The 8,187-nt window shown below is 36.3% G+C and overlaps 1 non-coding gene across 1 annotated transcript; it reads right to left on the bottom strand.

Moving 5' to 3' along the window:
- Window positions 1-7,827: 7,827 nt before the first annotated feature.
- On the bottom strand, window positions 7,828-7,934 carry LOC125099438 (U6 spliceosomal RNA). Its single transcript, XR_007127167.1, has one exon. It is a non-coding gene; the product is annotated as a U6 spliceosomal RNA (small nuclear RNA).
- Between the last annotated feature and the right edge of the window lie 253 nt (window positions 7,935-8,187).

Raw genomic sequence — 8,187 nt, 5'->3', positions numbered from 1 at the left:
CACATCATAGTCAAATTGCTAAAAGTCAAAGACAATGAAAGATCTTAAAAGCAACAGGAAGTAAAAGCCCATTGTCAGTAATAAAATAACAAGACTGGTGGGCGACTTTTCAACAGAAGATGGAATGCAAAGGAACAATGTCCTTAAAATATTGTATTAGAGGTAGAGAACCCCCAACCCAGAATTCTATACCTATAGAAACAATCCTTCAAAAATGAAGATGAAATCAACATAACTGCAGATTAAAAGAAAACAAAGTTGAGAGAATTATTGTAAAATACCTATGTTGTCAGAAATATTAATGAGAGTTCCTAGATAGAAGAAAGTGATCCTACCTGGAAAAATAAAACTATAGGAAGAAATGAAAAGCATTAGAAAGGTGGCTATGGGAATAAATATAAATGAATATTAGTTGTTTAAAATAACAATAACGATGCCTCATACAGTTTATAAAATAAATATGCAATAATACATATGCAGCAATAATCTAAATAACGTAGCAATAATGCAATAATGCAAATAGTTTAGGGAAGACAAATTTTCCTTTCTTCCATTTTAGGTTCTCTGGTTGGTCTAATAATTAAATTGACATAAGACAGGTTGAAAATAGAAAAACAAACTTACTTTGTACATATGGAAGCCCATAAAAATATGGAACTCAAAAAAGTGACCAAAGCAGACAGCTTTTATACCTTTTAGACAAAGAATAAAGTTGTGAAGAATTGAGAAGACAAAGGGGTTTGGGATAATAAGTTAATGAAGAAGTAATAAGCTTTGTTTATACAGTTTTCTTAGCCCTAAATTCTCTATCCCTGATTATAAGGGTGTCTCTCTTCCTCTTAGTAAAGGGTAGGTACCTTGTACATGGGAGATTTATTTATTGCTTTCAGGAAGACAAAGGAGGGTCACAGTGTCTTGCCCTGGATTTTTCTCAAGTAACTTTAATTCAAAATAACCAATATGCCAAAATGGCGTATTTGGATGTAGCATATTCTGCTCCCCTGCAGGGATAAATGGAATTAAACTGTTACATTGATGAGGAAATGGTTGCAGTATTAATGTAAATAATGCTTTAATTAATCATACTTGAGGGTGCCCGGGTGGCTCAGTTGGTTAAGCGTCGACTCTTGGTTTCAGCTCAGGTCATGTGCTCAGGGTCTTGAGATAGAGCCCCACTTTGGCGTCTTACTTAGTGTCAAGTCTGCTGAAGTTTATCCCTACCTTTTTGCCCCTCCCCTGTATGTGCATACTCACACTCTCTCTCTCAAATAAATCCATCTTTAAAAAAAGAAAGAAAGAGGGGCGCCTGGGTGGCTCAGTGGTTTAAGCCTCTGCCTTCAGCTCAGGTCATGATCTTGGAGTCCTGGGATCGAGCCCCACATCGGGCTCTCTGCTCAGCGGGGAGCCTGCTTCTCACTCTCTCTCTGCCTGCCTCTCTGCCTACTTGTGATCTGTCTCTCCCTGTGTCAAAGAAATAAATAAAATCTTTAAAAAAAAAAAAAAGAAAGAAAGAAATCATATTTTTATCTCTAGAGTAATCATTTAAGGAAGAGGTAAACATTGTAAGAATAAGAACCTAATGGAGCAGAAAAATGGAAAGAAATTGATTAATTGAAAGAAGTCAAGAAAGGAGGAATCAAGAAACAAAGAAGAGGTGGACAAATGGGAGATAAATTGCTGGATGTTAGTTTAAAATCCAGCTATGTCAGTTTTTGCTTACATTAAAGACTCATTAATTCTTGATTCTACAGGAAGATAAAAGAATTATAAGGTTTGTGTACCAAATAGCATCACTTGAATATCAAGAATTGATAGAATTAAAAGAAAATGTAGATAACTCAAAATCATAGAGGGGGGTTTAACACATGTCTCAGTCAGTGACAGAATCAGCACACACAAAAATTTAAAAAGGCATAGAAGTTCTGATCAGCCAACATGAATTATTTGATACATAAAGAAGATTTCATCCAAGGGCAGAATAATGTTTTGTATGGACCATTTACCAAATGGGACCATATGCTGGGCCAGAAAGCAAGACTTATCAAATTTCAAACCACAAATAGTATATTCTTTGATTTCAGTGGAATTAAACTAGAAAAAAAGATAAATATAAAGAAAACAATCCCAAATGTTTAAAAATTAAGGAATTTATCAATGAGCCAAAGATAAAACCTAGAAATAATAAGATTTTTTTTAGCTGAATGACATAAACAATGTCATAAACACTTGGGCGCTGCAACAAAAGTAGTATTTAACTATATATTTATAGCTCTAAATGCATGTAGCAGAAAAGAAGGAAAGTTAAGATTTAACAACTTGAGCTTCTACCACAAGAAGCTAACAAAAACAGCAAAATAAACTAAAAGACTGTAGAAGGAAAAAAAATAAATTGAAGAGAAGAAATCAATGAAAGAAATCAGATGTATAATAGAAAACACAGATAAATCAAAAAAGATTTTTTTTAAAAGATTTTATTTATTTATTTGACAGAGAGAGATCACAAGTAGACGGAGAGGCAGGCAGAGAGAAAGAGAGAGAGGGAAGCAGGCTCCCCGCTGAGCAGAGAGCCCGATGCGGGACTCGATCCCAGGACCCTGAGATCATGACCTGAGCCGAAGGCAGCGGCTTAACCCACTGAGCCACCCAGGCGCCCCTCAAAAAAGATTTTTTGAAAGATTAATAAATGTGTTACATTCTTAAGATAATCAAGAATAAAAAACTAAAACTGATTATAGAACTTACAAATATTAAAAATAATAATAAAACATATTCTAAATGGCTTTATGCCAATGCATTTGAAAAATTTGATGAATTAGAAAATTACTTAAAAAAAATCAAAACTACTATAAGACAGAATGAAAAAGTTGAATAGCTTGTAATTAAATACATTATTTCAAAGAACTCTTCAGGGCCAGATGATTTCCCAAGTGAATTATGCTAAACAGTTGAGGAAGAAATAATAGTAAAATTCCAAAGACTCTTCCAAAAAGTTGTAAAATGAGGGATAGTTACCAGTTTGTTTTATGTGGCCAGTATAACCTTGGTACATCAATGAGGCAAGGACATTACACAAAAGAATAACTATCAGCCAATACCTCTATGCTAAAATCCTAAATAAAATAACCAGATATATATCCAAATATATACATAAAAGATAATATAATATCCAAATAAAATATCTAAATATATATATAAAAGGCAGCTTTTATGTGTGCTATTACTAATAAGTATTTAGTTTTGCAACTTAAAGTTTATTTACCCCTCAGAAATCAATTAATATAATTCTTACCATTATTAGAATAAAAGAGAAAATTCATACATCATCTGAATAAAAGCAGAAAGATCATTTGATAAAAATTAGCACACTATCTTAGAAAAAATGAAAATGCCTCTCATTATTTTGGAAAAGAAGGGAACTTGCCTTAATTTGGTAAAAGCTACTGACAAATATCTTATGCTACCATCATATTTAACCTGGCTAAATATTGCACAATTTTCTACTGAAATAAGAATAAAACAATGATGTATATTACAATCACTTCCATTCAGTATTGTACTTAAGTCTTACCCAGTGTAAAGTAATAAGGAAATAAAAGATACAAAGAATAGAAAAGAAAAATTAAGACTGTCATTATCAATGCAAGACATGATTACAATGCACAGAAAATCCAAAGGAGCTTAGAAATAACTAGAATTAATTTTTAAAAATCACTGAATATATAAATGTTTGAATTTCATCTTATTAGCAATAAGAGTAAATAAAATTTTAAAAATTCATTTACAATAGTATCAAAATACAAAATGTCTAGTTTCAAATTTAATGAAATATATGCAAGGCCTTTACCACTAAAAAATACAAAAACTGGGTGGATAGATAAAATAGATAAAAGGGATTAAGAGTACACTTATCATGATGAGCACTGAGAAATGCATAGAATTACTGAATCATTACATTTTACACCTGAAACTATTATTACACTGTAAGTATAATTATACCTCAATTTTAAAAGTACAAAAAAAGAATGAGGGAAATTTTCACAGTTTGTCAATTAAAATGTGTATCTTTCACATGCATTGGAAAATGTAATATTTTTTTAAAAGATTTTATTTGTCAGACACAGAGAGAGAGAGAGCATGTGCACAAGCATAGGGAGGCAACAGGCAGAGAGCAGGCTCCTCACTGAGCAAGGAGTTGGATGTGGTGATCAATTCCATGACCCTGGAATCATGGCCTGAATGAAAGGCAGACACTTAACCAACTGAGCCACCCAGGTGTCCTGAAAAACTCAGTGTTTTTAAGATGCCAATACCCTCCAAATTAATCTACAAATTCAGTGCAGACCCTCTTAAAGTTCCATTGTATTTTCTATGAAAACTAAATTAGTCGAAGCTAAAATTTACATGAGAAAGCAAAGAACCTAGAGAAGCCCAGACAATCTTGAGTTGCAGGAGTAAAACTGGAGAACGTACATTACCAGATCTCAGTACTAATTTCACTACTGTAGTTAAATCAGGAGAGTCATGAGTCATGAGACCCTTCGGATGTATAACTGCAGGTCATATGCTTGGGGGGTGATTGACAACACATATCTTGGGGGTTTTAGAGATAAAGGAAATTTCTAAAGGAATTTTTCTTTTCTTTTTTTTTTTTAAAGATTTAATTTATTTGACAGAGAGAGATCACAAGTAGGCAGAGAGGCAAGCAGAGAGAGAGAGAGAGAGAGAGAGAGAGGAGGAAGCAGGCTCCCTGCCGAGCAGAGAGCCCTATGCGGGACTCAATCCCAGAACCCTGAGACCATGACCTGAGCTGAAGGCAGAAGCTTAACCCACTGAGCCACCCAGGCGCCCCTCCGGCTCTCTTTATTCACAACATTCAAAGCAGCTATTTTTTGTGTTGCTATGAGCGGATACTGCAGAAAGCTCCCCAAGACAGCTGTGTGTGCTTCAAGACAGAATATAAAGATAGGTGTATTCTGTAGTGTGTGGAAGATCTCACGTACTCCTTAGAAAACAGTGCCAATACTGACAATGATATCAAATGAGAAAGGGCAGATGGGATAACTAAAACAATCCTCAGTGCCTGAGCAAGGCCTCAGCTACGTGTATAAACTTAGAAACAGTGCAAATCATTTAGTCACTGAAACGCTTTTCCAATCACTGCTTCAATAAAGTAAATAGCTCCTTAAGAACGTAAGAGCTATACACAACTTTAGAGAACTGAAGCCGGCCAGTTTTCCATTCTATGTGGCGTCGAGAGCACAGATAGGGGGGCTAGTCTATTAAAATCAGGTGAGGGGCGCCTGGGTGGCTCAGTGGGTTAAGCCACTGCCTTCGGCTCAGGTCATGATCCCAGGTCCTGGGTTCGAGCCCCACATCGGGCTTTCTGCTCAGCAGGGAGCCTGCTTCCTCCTCTCTCTCTGCCTGCCTCTCTGCCTACTTGTGATTTCTCTCTGTCAAATAAATAAATAAAATCTTTAAAAAAAAAAAAAATCAGGTGAGCCCATAGACATGTCTGCACTTGGAAGGTGAAGGGCGAATCCCCAGCTGTTTAAATCCTCAAAGAAATAATGGGCTGATATCCCAAATGCAGAGATGTGTTATATGTAGGTCAAGAGAGTGTAAACTTTTTTCCCAAGGTTCCTCTGAGCCAGAAGCTGGTTTTCTACCTTTTGAAACATTATTGTGTACAAGCAGGCACTGAGATCTCTGCTGGGGAGCCAGCCAGACTGCCCGCCGTGGTTAGTAGAAATGCTTATTTGTTCTGGGAAGCAAAACTAGTGGGAGAAAAAAAGGCAACTCTTGAACAAAACTCTAAAAAGAAACAGATCTGAGGAATCTGGTGAAATTGAAACTTTTAATCCAAGAAAGATAATAATGACTGAATGGAAAATAATCTTCATAACCCTCATATTTTCATTTCAAACCTTGGAAATTATTTTATGGTCTAGAATTGCTGCCATCACAGTGGATAATTGTTGCTTGATCTGCAGTTGCTTATTGGAGTTATTTCTTCTCTTAACCTCAGGTTAACTGATGGCAGCAAAAGAATTAGTTGGGGAAATTTCTTGAAAGGTAACTATTTCAAGTGGAAGCCCGACAACTAATCCTAGGCTCCTTTGGCTTCCATAGGAAGAGTGATCACACTGTAAACTAAGGAAGATAACTATACACAGGTGTGGTGGCTAGTTTCTAAATGGAGCAGCTGAGCTCTGCTCAACAGGGTCTCTTCCAGGCTCCCGTGATCTTACTAATGAACAGATTGGCTTACATTTTAGGGGAAAGATCAGTGTAGATAATTGTCCATTCATATTTCTTGTCCCAATATCAGTGTAGATATTTGTCCATTCATAGTCCATGCCCCAAAGTGCCATGTTGTTCCCCTTCTGGCAGATGCAGGTGGGGAAAAGATGGGTATCATAAATTATTCTTTTTTTTTTAAAGATTTTATCTAATTATTTGAGAGAGAGAATGAGAGGAGAGAGTATGAGAGGGGAGAGGTCCGAGGGAGAAGCAGACCCTCCCCCACCCCGCCGAGCAGGGAGCCCCATGTGGGACTAGATCCTGGGACTCTAGGATCATGACCTGAGCCGAAGGCAGCTGCTTAACCAACTGAACCACCCAGGTGCCCTCGGGTACCATAAATTAGAACTGGAAAAATACCCTTTCCACCTATTGCTCATATTGAGCAAGGTGCTTCCTATGTTTTTAGTTTAATGGACTCTTCTTCCCCCATTAGATATAATTTCTTGTTTATCTATTGTTAGCAGGAATTTGAATTGTTCTTTAAAGTCCTTTCAATCCAGTTCTCCATGGAAACCTCTTAATTAATTAATTAATTAAATTTAGTCTACACGAAGACTTTAAATGGGAGTGTAGTGAAAATTGTATCTACTTTTTTTTAAAGCAAATTAACTTTTTATAACAAGAACTGATAGCAACAAAGATATTTTATGTTCATTCCTTACATTATTCCTCAAATCATTTGCTCTATCAAAATGTTTGTTTGAATTATTCATCAGTATAAAGTGTGGCATCTTTGAGGCAAGTTTTCAAATTCAGTTCTTTCTTCAAGTAACTGTGAACTTGAGAGAGCCAGAAGGAAAATTCTTTTTTTTTTTTTTAAGATTCTATTTATTTATTTGACAAGCAGAGATTACAAGTAGGCAGAGAGGCAGGCAGAGAGAGAAGAAGCAGGCTCCCTGCTAAGCAGAGAGCCCGAGGAGGGGCTGGATCCCAGGACCTGAGTTCATGACCTGAGCAGAAGGCAGAGTCTTTAACCCACTGAGCCACCCAGGCGCCCCAGAAGAAAAATTCTATTTCATGATGAAACAAAAGAAGTCTAGAGACAATGAATCTGTCTGGCAGAGCAGGAGTTAACATTAGTTTCTTGTTATCATAAAAATATTAACCTTCCATATTCTTTGACTTGAATTTAAAATGCCCAACTCTCAGTCTACCCTTTGTCCAATCCAGATATCCAGTTAGACTTTTGGAATAACAATATAGCATTTAGTCAAACATATAAAGTCACCAAATTGCATTGCACTGTGGTTAAATTACGTATTATTTCTGTTTTTATATTCATGTTGGAATCTGGTTAGTTTCAGCATCTAGAGTTCTGGATTGGGAAAATATTCCCACTCTCTTGAAATTTAGAATGGAAAAAGGTACTCAAAACAACTAAAACCAAGTTTCAGTTAAGTCCCAGAGAGATACAGAGCAAAGAGCACACGCAGGGGGAAGGGTAGAGGAAGAAGGAGAAGCAGACTCCCCACTGAGTAGGAGGTGGGAAATGAGGCTTTTTTTTTTTTTTTTTTTTTTTTTTTTTTTAATATGGAACGCTTCACGAATTTGCGTGTCATCCTTGCGCAGGGGCCATGCTAATCTTCTCTGTATCGTTCCAATTTTAGTATATGTGCTGCCGAAGCGAGCACGGAAATGAGGCTTGATCCCAGGACCCCGAGATCATGACCTGAGCCAAAGGGAGCTGTTAAACCAACTGAGCCACCCAGGCACCCCAAATGCTAAAGCTTTTTAACTATACATTAATGTGAATGTACTTTCATTATCATATTAACATATTACATATTGGAATTGTTTCTCAACCCTCTATCTATGAGAGTTCAAATTACTGAAACATATACTCTTTCATACTTGTAGGGGAAATCTCTGTTTGTCAAGATTGTT

The sequence above is a fragment of the Lutra lutra genome, chromosome 4 (assembly GCF_902655055.1).
Source record: "Lutra lutra chromosome 4, mLutLut1.2, whole genome shotgun sequence".
Lineage (NCBI taxonomy): Eukaryota > Metazoa > Chordata > Mammalia > Carnivora > Mustelidae > Lutra > Lutra lutra.
The sequence above is the reverse complement of the archived record's forward strand: the minus strand, read 5'-3'. Positions and strand labels throughout refer to the sequence as shown.